At 40.8% G+C, this 21559-nt stretch overlaps 1 protein-coding gene across 1 annotated transcript in view; it reads left to right on the top strand.

The window, feature by feature from the left end:
- The first annotated feature begins 8491 nt into the window (after positions 1 to 8491).
- The window catches only part of LOC126355883 (neuropeptide F receptor-like), a 555809-nt gene continuing 542741 nt past the window's right edge, over positions 8492 to 21559 (top strand). The window contains exon 1 of the mRNA XM_050006386.1: positions 8492 to 9385. The gene's annotated coding sequence lies outside the window, so the exon portion shown is untranslated. The remainder of the gene's footprint in view (positions 9386 to 21559) is intronic.

Below are 21559 nucleotides of genomic sequence, written 5' to 3' on the forward strand. Positions count from 1 at the left end.
ACGAGACACTGACAAATATAGCTTGGTGATGGGAGCCCAACTCTGTCAGAAAAGGTAAAATTCTAAATGTCAGGAGATTCTACATTCTCTGTATACTGTGGGTACGTGTTGCAGAAAATAATAAAATTTAGAAGGCATTCTAGGCAGATACCCTCTACAGGCGGCACCCAAAACTGGAGATCTGTACGAAACAAAATTCAATGGGCAGTTATGAAAAATACCTGGTGTTGTCTGAAAGTAACTCAAAAAATTAGAATCAATAACATTTACATAGTCTCCAAAGTGTGACACGTCACCCATTACTTTCCAGTTTCGAGATTGGATGGCAGCAGGACACTGCGGCTAACTAACAGATAGAGAAGGAAAGGCAGTATATTCAAGCTTTCATATGATATGATAGCTAGAGCGAAGGAGTCCGGTGGGCTCAAACTTTTCCATAAAGAAAGAAAGCAGTGGTGTATTCCTCGAGACAGCAATAACACTGAAACTTCCTGGCAGATTAAAACTGTGTGCCCGACCGAGACTCGAACTCGGGACCTTTGCCTTTCGCGGGCAAGTGCTCTACCAACTGCGCTACCGAAGCACGACTCACGTCCGGTACTCACAGCTTTTACTTCTGCCAGTATCCGTCTCCTACCTTCCAAACATTAAAGAAAGCTCTTCTGCGAACCTTGCAGAACTAGCACTCCTGAAAGAAAGGATACTGCGGAGACATGGCTTAGCCACAGCCTGGGGGATGTTTCCAGAATGAGATTTTCACTCTGCAGCGGAGTGTGCGCTGATATGAAACTTCCTGGCAGATTAAAACTGTGTGGCCGACCGAGACTCGAATTCGGGACCTTTGTCTTTCGCGGGCAAGTGCTCTACCAACTGAGCTACCGAAGCACGACTCACGGCCGGTACTCACAGCTTTTACTTCTGCCAGTATCCGTCTCCTACCTTCCAAACTTTACAGAAGCTCTTCTGCGAACCTTGCAGAACTAGCACTCCTGAGAGAAAGGATACTGCGGAGACAATTAAGAATTTACTTACAATTTATTAAGTTAATTGTTGGCAGCATAGAGGAGTATTCAGAAAGGTATGTTAAGATGTTGTTGTTGATGTTGTTGTGGTCTTCAGTCCAAAGACTGGTTTCATGCAGATTTCCAAGCTACTCTATCCTGTGCAAATGTCTTCATCTCCGAGTAGCTACTGCAACCCATATTCTTCTGAATGTGCTTCGTGTATTGGTTTCTTAGTCTCCCTCTACTACTATTACCCTCCACGCTTCCCTCCAGTACTATTTGTGATACCTTGATGCCTCAGAAAGTGTCCTACTAACCGATCCCTTCTTCTAGTCAAGTTGTCACATATTCCTCTTCTACCGAATTCTGTTCAGTACCTCATTAGTTACATTTGAAAGAGAGTATTCCATTCAACATTGTCAAAAGCTTTCTCTAAGTCTACAAATGCTATAAACGTAGTTTTGCGTTTCCTTAATCTAAGATAAGTCGTAGGGTCAGTATTGCCTCGCGTGTTTCTACGTATCTACGGAATCCAAACTGATCTTCCCCGAGGCCGTCTTCTACCAGTTTTTCCACTCGTCTGTAAAGAATTCACGTTCGTATTTACCACCTGTGAATTATTAAGCCGGTAATTCGATAATTTTCACACTTGCTTTCTTTGGTATTGGAATTATTATATTATTTTTGAAGTCTGAGGATGTTTCGCCTCCCTCATACATCTTGCTCACCAGACGAAGTGTTTTGTCATGGCTGGCTCTCATAAGGCTATCAGTAGTTCTAACGGAGTGTTGTACACTCCCAGGACCTTGTGTTGAATTAGGTCTTTCAGTGCTCTGTCAAATTATTCAGGCAGTATCATGTCTCCCATATCACCTTCACCTATGTCCTCTTCCATTTCCATAATATTGCTGTATATTCCATAATATTGCCATATAGTCCATAATATTACCCTTGTGTAGACCCTCTACATGCTCCTTTCATCTTTCTGCTCTCACTTCTTTGCTTAGGACTGGTTTTCCCACCGAGCTCTTGATATTCATACAGGTGGTTCTCTTTTCTCCAAAAGTCTCTTAAATCCTTAAATTTGTCCTCTAACCATTCCCGCTTACACATTTTACACTTCCTGTCGATCTCATTTGTGAGACGTTGCATTTCTTTTCATCTGTTTCATTATCTACATTTTTGTACTTTCTCCTGTCATCAATCAAATTCATTATCTCTTGTGTTATCCAAAGATTCCTACTAGCCCTAGTCTGTTTATGTACTTGGTCCTCTGCTGCCTTCACTGTTCCATCTATCAAAGCTACCCATTCTTCTTCTGTTGTATTTCTTTCCCCTGTTCTTGTCAACGGTTACATAATGCTCTGACTGAAACTCTCTACAACCTCTGGTTCTTTCAGTTTGTCCATGTTCTAGCTCCTTAATATCCTACAGAAATTTCAGTTTTAATATAAATTTCATAACCAATAGGTTTTGGTCAGAGTCCACCTCTGTTCCTGGAAATGACTTACAATTTATAACCTAAATCTTTGTCTTACTATTACAAAATCAATCTACAGTCCTCCGGTGTCTCCATGTCTCTTCCACGTATACAGCCTTCTTTCGTGATTCTTAAACCAAGTGTCAGCCATGATTAAGCTATGCTATATGCAAATTCTACGAGGCGCCTTTCTCTTTCATTCCTTACCCCCAGTCCAAATCCACCTGATAATTTTCCTTCTCTTCCTTTTCCTACTATCGAATTCAGGTCCCCCATGACTATTCAATTTTTGTCTCCCTTTACTGTCTGAATAATTTCTTTTATCTCATCGGACATTTGAGTCTCTAAACTTGTAATACTGTGGTAGGCGCGGGCTTCGTGTCTATTTTGACTCCGATAATGATTTCACTATGCTGCTCGTAGTAGCTTATCCGCGCTCCTATTTTGTTATTTATTATTAAACCTACCCCTGATGTACCCCTATTTGATTCTGTATTTATAGCTCTATATTCACCTGAGCTGAAGTCTTGTTCCTTCTGCCACACCACTTCACTAATTCCCACTAGATCTAACTTTAGCCTGTGCATTTCCATTTCAAAATTTTCTAATAGACCTGCCCGATTAAAGGATCTGACATTCCACGCTCTGAGTCGCAGAACCTCACTTTTGTTCCTTCTGATAAAGACGTCGGCCCGAGTAGTACCCACCCGGAGATCAGAATGGGGGTAATTTTACCTCCTAAATATTTTACCCAAGAGGGCGTCGTCATTATTTAACGGTTCAGTAAAGCAGCATGCCCTTGGAAAAAAAATACGGCTATAGTTTCCCCTTGCTTTAGCCATTCATAGTACCAGCACAACAATGCTGTTTTGGTTGTTTGGTTGATGTTACAAGGCCAGTTCAGTCAACCAGACTGTTACCTCTGCAACTACGGAAAAGCCTGCTTTCCCTCCTTAGGAACCACACATTTGTCGGTCCTTTCAACAGATACCCCTCCGTTGTGGTTGCCGCTACGGTATGGCTGTCTATATCACTGAGGCACACAAGCTTCCCACCAACGGCAAGGCCCATGGTTCGTGGGGGTATGTTGAGATATAACCATAGAAAGGGTAAACGAAAGAAGATAGACGAAACAAGTATACAAGACGACTGTGGGTAGGAAATTTGGAAGGAGTTGCCTTAGTAGATTCACTTTTGCACCTCAGACGGAATGAGATTTCTACAGTAGGACACTTTAGCAGTGCCTTAAGTTGGCTGCAAAATAAATTCTTTTTTTTTGTACTTGTATATTAGGCTCTGTTCACTGACGTGTTTCACAATGTGGCAGTTACTCGCCAGTAGAGCTGCTGTCTCTTGTTGTTGCTGCGTTCTGTTGAGATCTGAGGACTGGCAGCCGGGAAAGGGGAGTCTGAATCCATCCTCTCTCTTCACGTTGTTAGAGCGTTTTATTATTTCTATGGCTTCTCTGATCTTGCGTTTCAAACGCAGTTGCGTTATTTCCTTGCCGCAACGTTACTGGTGTTCGGGCACTGCAGATTTTCTGTATTCCCCTAGACGAATACAGCGCTCGTGTTCCCGAATGCGTGTTACTACAGGGTTATCGGTCTCACCGACGTATAGGTCTCCACGCTGACATTTATCCTTGTACGCTACCACAGTGCGAAAAGCATCTATTTTATCCATGGTGGTGCCTAGCAAATTCTGCATATTGCGGTTGTTGTAATAGACAGGCTGGACATCAGCCCAGAGAAGGTGTTTACCAGTCCAATCAGTGAAATTTTTCACCTAGGGTGAGCGCACTGCCAGCTGCAGTTTGCCGATTTCTTGTCTATCTATCTTTCCCTGTGTCTTACCGTTGCTGTTTGTATCGATTTATGGTTATAGCCATGACCTACTGGTCAAGCATCCGAAATCGACGAAACGCAAATAGTTGAAGCCAAAGAAATAATAACACATCCTAACAATATGAACAGAGAGGATGGACTCACAAGAAACGCCTTGAGTGCTACGTAAAAGGCCATTGATGTTAACTGCATTCGATATCCCACTTATTGTCTACTATGATGCCACAGTATTGGTTGCTAATGGAAACAGGGGACAGAATTGGAAATATCCGACAGTGAGCGCAGCATGCGGCTATGGAGCGTATGTGAAATGTTTAGTCGACGAGTAAATCAAAACACTAATACAGCGCTAGTGGTGTTAAATTTCGTGAGAAATGAGCACGGCTTTTGGCCAATGACTGGACAAAATAACTCGCTTTTTGTTGATTCTTGATCTGCATGTGAAAATCATATTGCTTTAGAGCTAACTATCCCTCCTGAAAAGTGTGTAACCTTTCTAATTCATACTACCTGGAACCACTGGACAAATTCAGCCTGTGGGTGCTTATTTTTCACGCGCTTGTAAAACATATTAGCGCTCTATCTGCAGAGCCCGTTTCACTGTAAAATCCACGGCGTACTTTCGCATTCGTTTCACGCCATCACATTACATCAGTACTCATCTCCCTTTTACACCAATATGATTCTATATGCACTCTTTAAGTGCGGGCACTTAACTGAACATTTTGCACGGTTTGTCACTCCCAAGGAGCTGGCCTTTGGTCTTGATTGTGTGTACGTTTGTGATTCCTGTAACACGTCATTTTTCATTCGGTGTTCATAAACCAAGTTATTGATTTCTTTTAAACATTTCTTGAATGTCGACGATGTACATTTTGTGAAGTAGTAATACATACATCCCATAGCAGGTTGATTTCTATCCCTCCCGGACATTCATTCTCTATCGCCCTGCTGAATCACATGGCGAGTCATTAGCAGATCATATTTTTCATGTCGTGATTGTTAAAACAACACTTCCAAATCAGCCTTATTTAAGGTTGAAACTGCGACCTCGCACTCAAGGGGCTCCTTGTCAGACTTCCTCCACCGTGGCTGTCAGCCCTCAAACTGGCCTCACGAACAGTTCGTGACACGAATGCTGCTCGGCGAGGGAGGAAAGCAGCACCGTGTGCCTCATTAACAGAAGAAGGCCAGTCCTAGCAAGCATTGCAAGAAGTAACAAACAACAGCAGAACCCCACTGCCTACACTATTGTAGGAACCTCTTATCATAAAGTTCACGTTTCTTCCACTTAGAGATACCAAACAACACTACGATCCATAAAAGTTGCGAAGTAACGTCATTCTCATTGAGTATCAACGATGATGATGATGATGATAATGTTTGGTTTGTGGGGCACTCAACTGCACGGTCATCAGCACCCGTACACATTCCCAATCTGTACACAGGTCAATCTAGCCACTTCCACCAATGATGATGGAATGATGAGGACAACACAAACATACAGTCACCGTGCAGAGGAAATCCTCAAACTTGCTGGGAATCCAACCCGGGACCCCGTGATCCAGGGGTAGTAACGCTGGCCATTAGACCTCGAGCTGTGGATAGCAAAAATGACAAAATGTAAGCGACTCCACACAGATAAGCACACCAGTAGAACCAGAGGAAGGCCACTGTAACCGTGGCCAAACTTTGGTTTCTCCAGAACAGTTTCCTACATTATGTGGCGGTACGATAAGCAGACGTTTTTACGTCAGTTGACTCTGGCCGCAGAAGGCGACAAAAGTTATATGTTCCATTCCATAAACAAAAGTGAATATTGAAGACAGATTGCAGTAGTGACTATACCGCCTCAACAGTAGACCCGATCACTTGTTGGAATCCACATCAGGAGTGAATTCTGATGCTTTTAATGCGCAGCGAGCATGGTTGATAATGTAGAGCGGACGTCACAGATGATATTGACGTATGGAAATGTCGCTTAAATTTTTTAATTACGCTTTTACTTAGTGGGTTTTACGTAAGGTTTATGACTTCCTCTTCTTAACATCAATGTATGAGAAACGTCTTCTTACGTAAGGAACTCCAGAGAACTACTAAATATGTTGTTTAGAAACACCAGTGAAACATCAGGATGCATAGATTCTACTTAAACGTTGTTTCTTTTCTTTAAAAATATCATGACACAACACTGTTTTTTTGCAGGTGGGATTTCTAAAGCATCTACTGAACGAGAAAAAGATAAATAAATAGAGAATACGCGTTTTCATGAAACAAACACATACGTACGTACCGTTATTACAGTTGAAATTGTCAAATATCTTTCTGCTGCTACAATAGCGACAGACACTAATTCCATTCATGCAAAGTAAAGAAAAGAGAAAGTATTTGATCAAAGATAATACTTAACTCGTTAGCCATCAGACGATTAGGCTCTTGAAGACTACTCTTATGTTTACTATACATGATACCTAGTTCACACACGTAACAATATAATGCACTTCGTGCTACTTATGTAAGTGGTTCCACATTACAAAAACGCAGAGTAAATATAATAGAATAAGATCTAAAGATCTGAACTCTCTCTCTCTGTCTCTCTCTCTCTCACTCTCTCTGTCTCTCTCTCTGTCTCTCTCTCTCTCCCTCCCTCCCTCTCTCAATGGGAGAGTGAAATGATGTGTGATTTGGTGTTTTTGCAAATTTAGATAAGAAATGTATCTACTCACAAAATGTTCATCATAGTTCATTGACATAAAATAGCATTGTTCAGGTCTTATCTCCGATATAATGGATTTCTTCAAGCTAGTCTATTCTCTGCAAAATTCTTCACTTTTGCATAGCTGCTACAGTGTACTTCAGCTCATATCTGTGAAACCTGCCTACTGTAACCGAACCCTGTTATAAAATTACAAATTTTACCTCCAAAACTTCCATCACCAAAATGACGGTTCCTCGATGCTACAGTATGTACCCAATCAACCGTTTAAATAGGTTATGTCGTAAATTCATTTTTGACCCAGTTCGATTCAGTACCTCCTCTATAGAAATGTCGTAAGCCCCTACCCTCTTCTTGTCTGAACTATTCATCGTCAATGTCTCACATCCATAGAGGTTCACTCCCCAAACAAACACCTTGAGAAGACAGCTCTACGCAAACTAATGTTGTTTGCCAATTAGTATCTCCTTTTTGCATGTTCTTCTGTGCTCTTCAGTTGGAAATCTGCACTTTATTCACTCGTCTTCGACCATCATCATTTATCCTGCTGCCCAAATAGAAAAACTCACCTACAAGATTTAGTATCTCCGTTCTTAATCTAATTCCTCAGCTTCGTCTAATTTGACTCCAGTGCATTCCAGTGGTAGGACAAATACCGGCCAGGGTGGCCGAGCGGTTCAAGGCGCTTCAGTCTGGGACCGCGCGACTGCTACGGTCGTAGGTTCGAATCCTGCCTCGGGCATGGATGTGTGTGATGTCCTTAGGTTAGTTAGGTTTAAGTAATTCTAAGTTCCAGGGGACTGGTGAACTCAGATGTTAAGTCCCACAGTGCTCAGAGCCATTTTGGTAGGACAAATATGTATGATTGTCTATCATTGCTAGATTCACAACTTCTCACTTTATAAGTCGAACATTGGGCTGCGTATTCATTCCATATGTGTATGCTCATTCTGCTATGCATCTCTCTTTAGTTCATCAGATTTTATGTTACTAAGTCAAATAGAAAATGGGAAAGATTTGCGTGTAATGTCTCAAGGACAACAAAGCAGTTAAATTGGTCATGGATGGAGACTACAACTGCGTTAACATGAACATATTAACGAAAACCAGTAACAGCATTGATCTGTATTATCCAAAGAATGTTCGAAACGCGCTGCTCGTAAATACGCGTGCATTTCCTTAATCAGCGCGGTCCCTCGATTGGTACGTATTATGTTCACTCCTTCAGGCCCCACGACCTGGGGCGCATTGTATGCCGCCTCAGTCGCGGACGAGGGCAGCGGCGGCAGGTAGTAATTGCCAGCCACCTGCTGACAGCCGCGCCACGTCGCTTCACCTTGCGTCCTTCCGCCTCCCCCGCCTCCCCCTCCCCATCGCAGAGCCGGAGCAGTGCGCGCGCGCGGGCCGCCCGCCGGCTGCTTGCATATAACGCGCGCCGCATGCTGCGCGTCGCAGAACTCGCCGCTAGCCAGCAGACGCCGTAGCGCCGCGGGGACGACGACTCCGACAGAGGACGCGGCGACGAGGCTGGCGAACAGCTGCGAAGAGCTCGTCTCGTAGAAACGCGCACGGGAAGAGACCCACCACGCCTGCGAGCTGCGACGGCGACCAGTCCGCAACACGCGCAGCGCGTGTTGCCTCACACTTAGGGAAAGTCAGTTCGTGTCATTCTGTCACTGTGCCTCAATAGTAAGTAACTAATTTGTGCACAAGTCGAATTCAGTCTTACGCGGAAGGAATGTGATTTACACAGACATTTGACATGAAGAGGTTTATTAAACACTTGTGATTTTACTTCTGATATGATTGACTGCTAACCAGTGACTACCTGTGATCGTGTCCACTTATCCACAACATATGTGTTACCTTTTCGGAACTGATACGGAATAAGCTCCACTATTCTATATAATACTGAGGATTGTTGAGGCAGAATGGTTTGACTCGTATACCGAATCACCTTGTGTCAAGAAATATCTAAGGACTCAAGTATACTGAAATGTGCTCCGTTTGTTTTACTTACGCATATAAAAGAGACAGACCACTCTTTGAAGAAAAAATATTAAGAAGCGTCACCAACAGTGTTGCGAAGCGCTTTACTTAACAATCTTGGAGGAAACCTTACTGTTACATATAAATACCCCAACGCAATACATTGAATAATTCCATAGGTTTTATACCAAGTGTCTTCAGCCAGACCTGCAAAAATGTAATCCAGACATTCTTCCTACTACAGCACGAAGATATGAAGACAGTTATGAGCATGGACATCTTCGTCGTGTAGTTGGAATCGCCAATCACCGACTGGGGAAACGCCCTCACTGCCTACCTGTTTTGCAAGCCGGTGAGTACTAATCCTTCTGTTGCTGTTTACCATGAACCCTCCTAATTGGAAAGTACACGTTTACTGTACATGTTCCAAGAAAATAGGGTATTTCTTATCCAGTGCATTTCACTGTGACAATTTACAGTCAATTGCTCTGATGTTGTGGTACGGATTTTTAATTCCGGTGCTGGCATTGCATATGTTATGCACTGACGGACTATGTTCTCCCTTTGAAGCTCACAGTGTCAAAGAAATTTATTTGTTTCCACGACATGTCTCCTAGTAATGGTGTGCCAAAATTAAGTTGTCTTACATTGGCAAGTACGATTTCAGAGGTATTGTTTGTGTGACAAGACACCCAAAGATGCTTGGTTTAAAATTTTTGTGCGATGAGATAAAAATAAAAGACAGAATGAAACAGTGATAGAGTAAAATCGAAAAACAAGGTACAGAAAGCATATTGTTACTATAGGTCAACGTATGAAATACATGTAATCTATTGAATGCTGCGAAATATTTTATTGCCATGTAACACAATGTGCTAACATTTTGCATCTTTATCACAGTATCATATTAATTCGAAAGTGGTGACTCATTTTCATAATTCGGACAAATTTTTAGCTTAAATGGTGAGCACAAACACTACTTCATACTACTAAGGAACCATATGTAATTGAAAGTAATATATTTTTTATATACAATCAAATACTAATATCATACAGTAACGCGACGAAATAGAGAAAGAGGGTTGTACGCTGTAATGATTGAAATATCTTTCTGTAGAAGGTAAGCTCTATGCAACACAGAAATTATATGGAGTTGGTCTATAGGAATGTGTTTCTATCAAATCATAGTCACACACTTATGTGCTCTATCTATTTTTTTCCTTAATCCTACACCACGTGGTTGTTATACAGAAATGTAAATATTTTCACGCTTTCTTATTGTACTGACATGAGTAGTGTACTTGAGAACCGTTAACAAAACTGAAAGATCACAAAACAGTTGCAGATTTTCTCATTGTAGGATGTAAGACTCTTTTTTAAAACGTGCCAACTCTAGACTTTATATTCCTCCTTCGCCCATATCTATTCAAAGCTAGCCTACTGGAAGTTCTATGCCCCATTACTATTAAGTTTGTTGTAAGTCCAGTGAGTGTATACTTCCTCGCTGTAGCTTACGTCACATAACTATAATTAGTTAGATCATCATACAGTGTGTGTTCTAAAAACTCACAATACTGTGGCTAGAAGGATCCACCCCAAACCTATAAACACTCACACACACAAACGCGCCCTCGCGTGGGCACGCGGGACAGCGCGTGTGTGTGTGAGTGTGAGTTGGTTCAAATGGCTCTGAGCACTATTGGACTTAACATCTATGGTCATCAGTCCCCTAGAACTTAGAACTACTTAAACCTAACTAACCTAAGGACATCACACAACACCCAGTCATCACGGGGCAGAGAAAATCCCTGACCCCGCCGCGATTCGACCCGGAAACCAGGGTGCGGGAAGCGAGAACGCTACCGCACGACCACGAGCTGCGATGTGTGTCGGCGCATTGTCTCTGGTGTTTCGGTAGATTTCTGCAGTTTCGTTTCTGCCCAAAGATATGCCACTCATCACGTCTTGCATGAAATGCACAGCGTCACTGGAAACTGTTTAAAAAAAAAAGTTAGTTTTAATGTGTGAAATTCTATGTGTCCATTCGGTAAACCGATCCCAAATTGGACAACTGTGATATTTGTTTAATTGTTGTGTATTAACCTACGTTCAAACAAGAAGAATAACCAACACCCCAGCAGCGGCAGTGCAGCAATGCTGCCTGCAAGTAGCAGTCAGCTCGGACCGGGACAGTGCTGTCAGTGCTACAGTACTGATTATTCTTCTTGTTTTTCTGTTCCTATTAATACATATCAACAAAACTGATATCGCACTAGATTAATTTGTGAGTGCTCTGACTAATTGGTGCATAAAATGCAGCTTTAAGAAAAATAATTTTGTTTGCAAATGGAAACAAACCGACGCTTTCAGTCGTTGTTGGTGCCTGCATAGAAAGATGTGACGAGTAGAATTTTTTTGGGTCAAAACGAAGTTGTAAATATATGTCGAAACCTGAAAGATAATGGACCTAGCCGGCTTTAGAGGAACAGCCTCCATATACTGCATATACACGAGTATATACCCTGCTTCTCCTCCACATACATGGATAAACACACGAACACAGCTAAGCATTCTTATGTGCTTTGTCGTAGACACATCATATACTAATTGCCAGTTTATTTTTTTCATTTCTTAACGTTTTGGGTGTTCCTCCTTGAGAGCTAAAAAGCCAAAAGACCTTGGATATGCACATTTTATAGAATAGCCTCCTATTAAAATTCTGAACTAAGACTTTGTTCGCATTATAAGTCGGTGCGTTTTAACTTTCAGTAATGTCAGATATGGGCACTGACAAGTTGAGAATGTAAACGGTTACGTTTCTTAACGAACTATTCACATCATCTTTGTGTTAAATGATTATAATTTTTAAGGAAAACTCTTTGCGTTTATAACAATACGCTCATTTTTGAACCTATGTCCAATGTCACGGCCTAAACTGATCAGTCAGAAAAACAGACTTTTCTGTAGTAAAACTCGAGCATAAATAAGAAAAATAGACCTAATTTAATAATTTTGTAAATTGTGTCAACTTCGAAGAATATTCTTGAACAAACGTCCAGAATTCAGTAAGCAGTCAAAAAGAACGATAGCCACTGGATGTATGTCCGCCTATGACTGCAACAGAACACCATTTCGTGTGCAAAGTTAGAAAACATATCAGCGTTATAGACAGATAATGATTTTCATTGTTTGACAACGCCTGGATGGCTGAACGCGTATTCTGTGTAATCGGCCGTATTGATTTATCACTGTCTTACGGAGGCAGACGCAAAGACGTCAAATTAAAGCATCAGCGAGAAGCTTTGATACACTGAGAGTATAAAGACAGCGACGATTTAAGATAAATATGTTAGTAAGCGCTTAGAATGTTGCACATATGGAATTAGCTGACATTAGTGCAGGATGGACTTGAAAACAGCTTTCACTGTCGTTAGAGGAAGACACATTGTATAGTAAACAGCTTTTGAAGGTCATTGTCAACAGCTGCTCTGTTTTGTTCTACGTGGGTGACACACAGCTGTCTAGATGTGCTTCATTGTCGCTACTGGTTTCACTTGATAGTCATCATTGCTGTCAAACAGTCCATCAATTATTTACGTGTAATTAACGTTTTATTAATACCTGTAAACTTTAAACAATAAATGATTTTTTAGAACGTATTAGATGTCGCAGGCAAGATTAAAATGCACATCGATTACTACTACTCTCCAGTAACAGTACGGCATTGCTTTAGCTAGCTTGATGGTTGGTCAGTGTACAGTTTTGTTTGTTTTTCCACAGATTCTGTGGGCCTAAACGTGATTCTGACACACAGCGTTATAGCGTCGAATGACGACAACAAATGAACCTAGAGAACACAATCGCGATCAAAAATACCTTGTGTTTTTGTTTCTGCTAAATAACGCTCGTCGGTAGCTTTCACCGAATTCCTTAACGGAAGCCAATATAATTTGAAATCATTCATTTGCAGCAGTAAGTAAATGAAATTAATCAGTCCCTCCCTCCTCCAAATGTGGGATGCTAAGCTGCTACCACCGTGTGGCAAGCAGCACATGTAAAGCAGCAACGTCTCTTCACATGTGCTAATCGTCATTGAGCCTGTCTATAACGATAGCATAAACGATATTTGTTTATTTCGATTTTGTGTAATTATACAGTCATCCAAAAGAAATTAATTGGACTCCACTCACGATTGTCTATATTAGTAGAATGTCTCGCCTGGCAGAGCCGTGCCAACAGTTTTAGACCTTAATGCGGAACATCAACACTCAATCTGATCAAGGACGGCACTCGACGTATTTGCCGCTTGTCTTTCACTCCAAAATTTCTCCTTTAAAAATATCTTGTATTACTGGTATTCGAAAGCTACACCTCAACGACGATTGCCACTGTTTCGCAGCTATCTACCAATATAATCCAAGAAAACAGGAATGTGAAAGTAAAACAGCAATAAATGGAGCAGTAGCAATTTGCTATAGAATTATTGAGAATATTATTAGTAATACAATACATTTTCTTGATACAGCAAGGCTTCTATCCACAGATCAACACAGATTTATTAAGCTTAGTTCGTCGGAAAGTCAGCTTGCCCTCTTGTCGCATGGGTGAAGGACCACAGGGAGATATCTATCTCTTGGACTTCAGGAAAGTGTTGAACACAGCACCGCAATGCGGACTGTTAAAAACATCCAAGCGTTCCGAACAGGTTCACAGATAAGTCAGTGGCTCGAAGACTTTTTAAGAAACACAGCCCAGTACGTTGTTGTGGACGGAGAACTTTCATCGGGAATAAAGATATCATCAGGTGCGCCCAGGGTATATATAAACGATGTGACGGATAGGATGAGCAGCGATCTCCCACTGCTTGCTGACTGCACTGTTGTGTAGGGGATGGTGTCGTTTTTAAGCGACTATAGGAGGATACAGGATAACTTGGGCAGAATATCCATTTGGTGAAATGAATGAAAGCTTGCTTTAATTGTAGAAAACGTAAATTAATATATGAGAATAGCAAAAATAATTCAATAATACACGAATACAGTAGTCGTCGTGTGCTGAATAACACGGCCACATCTATTAAATATCCAGGTGTAACGATGCAAAGAGAATTGAAATGAAAGGAGAACGTAAGATGGGTTGTAGTGAAGACGAATGGTCGACCTACGGTTAATGGGAGAGTTCTAATGCCGTATAGCTGATCTGTAAAGTAGACTGCATATAGAACATCTGTGCCGCCTATTCTACAGTACAGCTGAAGTGTTTGAGATCACCTCCGGGTTGGACTACAGAAATACATCGAAACAATTCATAGGTGTGGTGCCTAGTTTATTACCGTTTGGACAACATGTGAATGTCACGGAAATGCTACGTGAAGTTAATCTGATATTGATCAGAAATACGATACGAAGTTCCTTCGGGTATTCGTGCATATACGAAGGAACAGGCACTGCGACGGCGACAGCCGTTGTGATGTGCATTAAATGTACTCGTAGTTGCGAAAATGGACCACAGTGAGCCGTGTAGTGAAATAAGTAAAGCGGAAAATGGTGCCGGGCTGGGACTCGAGCCGGGATTTCCCGCTTACCACGAGCGGTCGGCAAACCTTTTGGCTCTGCTACCAGAACTTACGGCCATACACAAACATCCATAAGTCGTCAAACATGTGTCAACAACCTGTATTCTTACATTCATTATGTATGTATCCGCACAGGTGCCAACGGAAAAATAGGATATTGTAGTGCCTCTTTTGTTCTGAAATACGACGCAAACATTCTTCAGGGATGCATGCATTCTGAACAACAGAGGCAGTGCAGTATCGTTTTCATCCGTCGACACCGGCCAAACAACTTTAAGTTGGATGTGTCGCTTATACGAGAATACATATATTGAATGTACGAGAACAGGTTGCTGATCTATAGTTGACGACGTATGGAAGTTTGGGTCCGGCCGTAAGTCGTACTCTAATAGCGTAATGCTAAGGCGACCGCTCGCGAAAAGTGGGAAATCCGTGTTCGAGTCCTGGTCATTCTATTATGCAGCTGGCGGTTGTCCATCATACAGCTGATGGTTGTCCATATTCGCAACTCCGAATAAATTTCCTGTAATTCACAGTGGCTGTAGTCGCCGCAGTGCCCGTATCTTCGGACATACATGTATGTGCGAAGGAACTTCGTATCACTTATCTGAACGAAACAGGAACTGCATAGTTGTATTTACTGCCTACACCGGGGAAGCGACTTTCAATTAAAGCGTCTTCCGTGTACTCGAATATACATAATGGATGTACGAGTAGAAGTTGTTGGCACATGTTTGACTACATATGGAGTCGTACTCGTATAGGTTAAATGTAAGGCGACCGCAGGCGATAAGTGGGAAATCCGGGTTCGAGTCCCGGTGTGGCTCAAAATTTTCATTGCCGTCATTCTGTTATAAGGTGATGGTTGCCCATATTCACACCTTTGAATATAGTACATGTACTATAAGGAATATGGTGTTCTTTTCACGAAACCCTGTTGATGATCTTTAGACCGGAGGCATTTTAGAGAGACTGCGGAACAAACGTACACGTTGAGTGAGGTCCGCAAACACAAGATGAAAGAAATCAGGATTCGCACGTAAACATACAGGCAGGCGTTTTCTTCTAACTCCATTTGCGAGTGGAGCAAGAAACGGAATGGCTAGCAGGAGCACATTGTATCCTCTGCTGTGCACCATATGGTGATTATGTATGCGTGTATATATAGCGACTTAGATTATACGCTGATTGGAAATAATCCCAACAGTTGAAAATTATGTTTTAATATTTGTGTGACATAGCAATAATTTTCATTTTATCTACTTCTCAACTCGTAAAACATTCGTATAATAGACGTGCCTCGGTAGACAAGGAGGAGGAGAACGACGCTAGGATCATTAGAAACCGACAGCAATGGGATATGAATCGGTTATGGGTAACTGGAAGGAAGAACACGGAAATGAGAATGGCTGTACGGAGAGATAAGCACCACTCTTGCGCGATGCTAACGCAGATCCTGGTGTGCAGATTCTTGAGGTCTTTAGTGGCCACCTGTCCAGAGACTTGAATTTGCCTCTCTAAGTGAAAAACAGTCTTGATCTAGAACAGGATTGTAGGTGTAGCGTATATCTCTTCTCACTTTCGCAGCGCATTTGTTGATTCAGACACAGAATAGGCTTCTTGCTACAACAGCTGGAGCCAGCTATACTGATGGCTCTGTTGCAATAGACTGTCGGTTATGGACTATCGCACTTCATGTTTGTTCTTTTCTGTGTAATTAAACAATAAATCATAGGTACAGATAGAAACATATATACAAGAGTAAAACAAAAGCGTTATGTGTATCTGAAGGACAACAAGAACAAAGAAAAAGTTATAGAGGCTACAACACGCTACATTACAGTGTGACTGAAAATTAATTAAAATTTTGTTAAATGACTTAAATTTATGTGAAGGAATAAAACTGAGCTGTAAGACTACCATCTCGAGAAACATCCATAAAGAAAGCCAACGTACTATTAATGGAAATATGAGATACTACAAAAAATACGTAAAAGAATACATAATACACAATATAAAAGGATGCTTCAAAAACTAGCGCTAACGTACAGTGTTCAAGTGAAAACAATTTTTTTTCCTAGCATAAACGAATTTCGTGTAATGGAAACTGGTAATCTGTCTGTCAGCTTCATCTGTGACAGAGAACGTGCTTGTGTTGGGTAGCAAATATTTACTAACGTATCAACATGATAAGTGAACTATTACAGGCTACATAAAACACTTTAGCCAAATGATTATTAAGGAAATGATTAATGACAATATTAAGAAATATATGATAATATACGGTAATATATACGATAACATAAAGGAAGTTGAAAATGTAACTGCAGGTGATGAACCCTGTGCCGGACGTCATGTCTGTGCCAAGTGAGGTGGTACAACAGTTATACACGGTACTCGTACATAGGAGGATGGTGGTTCAAATCCTTGTGTGGCCATCCAGATTTAGGTTTACAGTAAGTCCCCTAAATCTCTTAGGGCAATTGCTACCGATTCATATTCTCATCCTTCGCCGATCCAAGCTTGCGCACCGACTCGGTCGTGAACGGGACATTAATCCGCTTTATTCCTTCTATGTCCACTGACTGACTCACCTGGAAAGAATTTGATAGAGGAGTGGAACGCATGCAGTGTACACTATTTGTTGGACACGTTTCATAGGGATGTCTCTTAGTTCTTTGTAACACTGTTACACAATAACACATCGCCTAGAGGCCCGTTAAATGAAATTCACTAACAGAATTGTTAAAAAACCACTGAATATTTGCAGTACTAATTGACTGCTTGACACTTTCCTTCACAAATTCAAAACTACGCTTTTTATTTCTATAGGATCTTTGCATACTTCTCTTTTAATTAATTTTAAAGCTGTAGGTATAATGTTTTTTAATATCGTTTCTTACGTACTTTTATTGGAATGAAGTATGTTATCCGGACAAAATACCAGGGGGTTCGCATTCATCCCGTCACACTTCTTTTAATAATTTCTCCTTACTTAACATTCGGCATTCCTGTACTTTTTCTATACTTTATACTAAGTTAGTTAAAGACAAGTATATGAATGGGCTTAAAATTGTACCACTAAACTAGTCATTTAATTCTCGTCCCTTTCCTAAGGGGCGAAATTAATGCCATCATGTGCTATTTATAGTTTCATTATTATAAACTCTTAATACTCTTCTTCTGCACAAGTAAATTTTAACGAATTTGAGGATACATTCTCCTCAGTCAGTGTATAAAATAAGCTGATTTACTATTTTGCTTGAAAAAACTGACAGACTAGTCAAAATAAATCTTTCGGCAAATTATTTATTGGTACCCGGAGAAAATTTCTGTTTTTGTAATGGAATTGCTCTTAAGTCCCCTCATCTCAAGAGTTAGAGCTGCTCTGTCCAAACTCAGCTGTGTCCATGGCGGACACCCTGCATTCTGCAAATTTTATGTGAAACAAATAATCTATAGTAGACTGAATTAATAGCACAGTTTTCTGAAATTTGAAAAATATAACGAAATCTCAGACACTTGGAACAAAGATGTAGTTTTGTCATTTGTCGTTGGTCGCGTTACTTTGCTATAACCAGTAGAAAGTAAGATGATAAAAAACACGCGACTAAACTTCATCGGCTGCCATTTTACTATCTTCTTAATTTTCCATACATTGCGCTATTATTCCGCGTGAAATATCCTATGGATTTGGGCACATTGTCAGTTTCTGTTCATTTTAAATGATATTAGAAGAATGCTGGGCTTCCATCATAGACACGACATTCTGGACAAACATCTTTATCTCCTTGGATGGGGGAGGGGGGTGTGTCTAATGACGGTTGAAATTCATTAAAAAGTCAGAGAAACGTTAATCTAAAATCAATAAAAAGTGATAAATATACTTATGTTGATTTCTGCATTAGATTTTCCAAGAAAAAGAATTGTGAAGTAAGGGATGGCAGAAAAGAGTGGACCATTAAGGGTCTTGAGCTGAGACTGGAGCAAAAAGTAATAGTCTTAAATTTTATCCTCTGATTTTATTACAGTTAAATAATAAATTTGTATCAACTGAAATGTTTAGAATTTTTGGCACTCTCGGCATATTACGGCCTATTACGAAGGTCGTTCAAAAATTTGATGTAAAGCATGTAACTCGTCATAATTACCCTAGAAATACATTCTTCCAAGTAGCCTCCAGGAGTGATAGCCGAGCCTTGCGCAAGTTACATCAATAAGGCGTTCGAACAATGGGAATAAAAGGCTAAAACAGCCCTAAAGATATACTCTACTCCTGTCAAGAATGTACACCTTAAATAAGATATTATGGAACTGACAATACATTATTAACGACAAATTAGTATAATAAAATTCATTGTCTGAATAATTTTAATTGAACAGAGGTAAAGAAATATTTGAAATTAGCATCGCTATACGGCATCAGCGGGTTTCTATTAATTTGGAATGAATTTATGTGCCGCAAATATCAGTTTTTATTTTCCGCTTTCGCTTAATTTCATTTTTTTGTACATTTCACTCTAATATCTGGACGGGTGTGCACACACACATTCTCAGTCGTACAGATTCGCGAAATGAAAAAACTGTAGTTGGGACACATCCACATTTGGTAACACGAACAGACGTATATTATAAAACTGAGTCTGATTTGGGTAGGGAGGCGACGTTGCAGTGTTGCAGAGGAGCTATTCAGTTGGTAGTTCAGGGAAAGCGAGCGAGCGCAATAAAATCCGGTCGTCAGTGCTTGCCGCTGCTCTTGGGACGGCACAGCAATAACTCAGGGTCGCGGCTGGCGCTTTTGCTCGTCTCCACTCGATACGTTGACACACCACGTCCCGTATTCTCCGAGAGAAAAAAAGAAGCACGATATGTTCAGATAATTACTATTTATAGAAATGCAGCCTCTTGTCACTAAGGCAAAGCAGTGTTCTTGTTTTACAGTTTTTTGAACGGAGCAAATGAAACGTTACGAATTTTTCATTGTAATGACTGGTTGCGGCCGAATTCAGCTATCTTAACATCTACAACGCGGATAGGACGGTAGATATCAAAGGTTTCAGTAGGTGGATGCCGTCACAATTGCAGCTGATGGAGGTAATCTAAGGAGGGTCTAGAATGTTTAGACTGATACACCTTTCTTTACATAATGCGACAGGTTCCAACCGGACCACACAGTCATCTTCGAAACTTCTGATGACGGATAATAAGAAATAATGAGAAGACGGTGAATTGGTTAAAAACTACACAGAATAAAATACACATAACGTACCATAACACTCGTTCTCCAGTAACTCCTCTGGACCTTAAATCGCAACTTTTCTTCTGGTCATCAGTCTTCTGACTGATTTTATGCGGCCTGCCACGAATTCCTCTCATGTGCCAACCTCTTGATCTCAGAGTAGCACTTGCAACCTACCTCCTCAATTATTCGCTGGATATATTCCAATCTCTGTCTTCGTCTACGGTTTTTTCCCACTAGAGCTCCCTCTAGTACGATGGAGGTCATTCCCTCATGTCTTAACAGATGACCGATCATCCTGTCCTTTCACCTTATCAGTGTTTTCCACACGTCCCTTTCCTCTCCGATTCTGCGTAAAACCTCCCCATTCCTTACCCTACTGAATGCTGCACAGACTTCGCGATTTAACATAGGACAATATGTTCCCATGGTGGGGTGCAGGTGGGAGCAGGTTCCAAACATAATTACAAATACATCCGACAATTACCAAAGGAGTGAAGCAAAAACAATATATATATCCGAATTGGCCAACTAAGGACCACGTTACAAATTCTGTTTGATGTTCACTTTCTTCTTTATCTTCTCTCGGGATGCTCTTCTGCCTGCTGCCATTTTTGACAGCGGTTCAGCTGTTACTTTCCTGTTGGTCTTTGGTTTTAGGAGCCTCTTCAAATACCTCAAATTCAGTTATTGCCATTCTTTACTTGTCCCTATTGATTGCATCCATTTCTGTAAGTCAAGGTTCACCGAGGTCTTTCTTTATTCCTTGCAGCCAAGATTTGGGTGTTTTCCTCTGTTGAATTATACTGAAGATTTTCTTCCTTAATCGGCCATCATTCATTCTCACCAAATGACCAATGAAGATCAGCCTTCTCTTTCTCAATTCCGTTATGACTGGTTTACTAAATTTTAGATATTCTCATTGCTCATCTTTACCCATCTTTCACCAATGTTTTTGTTTCCATCAAGAATCTTCCTCGGAATTACTCATTCCTTCTTCTCGCGCTCATCTATTAGTCCTTTGTCCTTGAGGCACAGTGTTTCTGCTGCATATTTAACTTCTGTTCTCATCACTGCATTGTAATGTAATAGCTTTTTTATTTCGAGATAGGCATTTTTTGTTGTACAGCTTCTGTGTTAAAATGTGTGCCCTAATAAGTTTAGCTACTCGAAGTTTGACAGATTCTTTTTTTATGACAGTATCCGTTATTTTTTCTACCAAATATTTAAATTGTTTGACCCTTTCAATAGTTCTCTTCAGTTCTTTGATTTCCTTATATTTGTTAGACATGAATTTAGTTTCTTCTTGTGACAATTGTAAACCAAATTTAGCTGCGTGCTTTGCTAAGGTTTCTATTTGTTTAACTGCATCCGCTATATATGTGGAAAGGGGGAAATATCATCCGCAAAAGCTAGTGCATGTATCGCAAGGCCTTCAACTGATGTTTCAAAAGAGATTCCCTTTACTTTTTTTGTTGTGTTTATTCCTCCATTGTTTCCCTCATACTCTTTTCCAAAGTGATGTTGAATAAAACTGGTGAGAGTTCGTCCTCTTGCCTCAAACCCGTTTGGATTTTAGGAGGTTCAGAAATCTTGCTTCGAAATTTGACTTTGGACATGGTATCCGTCAGTATTTGCTTTATCAACTCACTAATTTTTCTGTCAATTCCAAATTTCTCCAGAGTTAATGAGGCTTTCTCTGTCTATGGAGT

The sequence above is a fragment of the Schistocerca gregaria genome, chromosome 3, assembly GCF_023897955.1.
Source record: "Schistocerca gregaria isolate iqSchGreg1 chromosome 3, iqSchGreg1.2, whole genome shotgun sequence".
In the NCBI taxonomy this organism is placed as follows: Eukaryota; Metazoa; Arthropoda; class Insecta; order Orthoptera; family Acrididae; genus Schistocerca; species Schistocerca gregaria.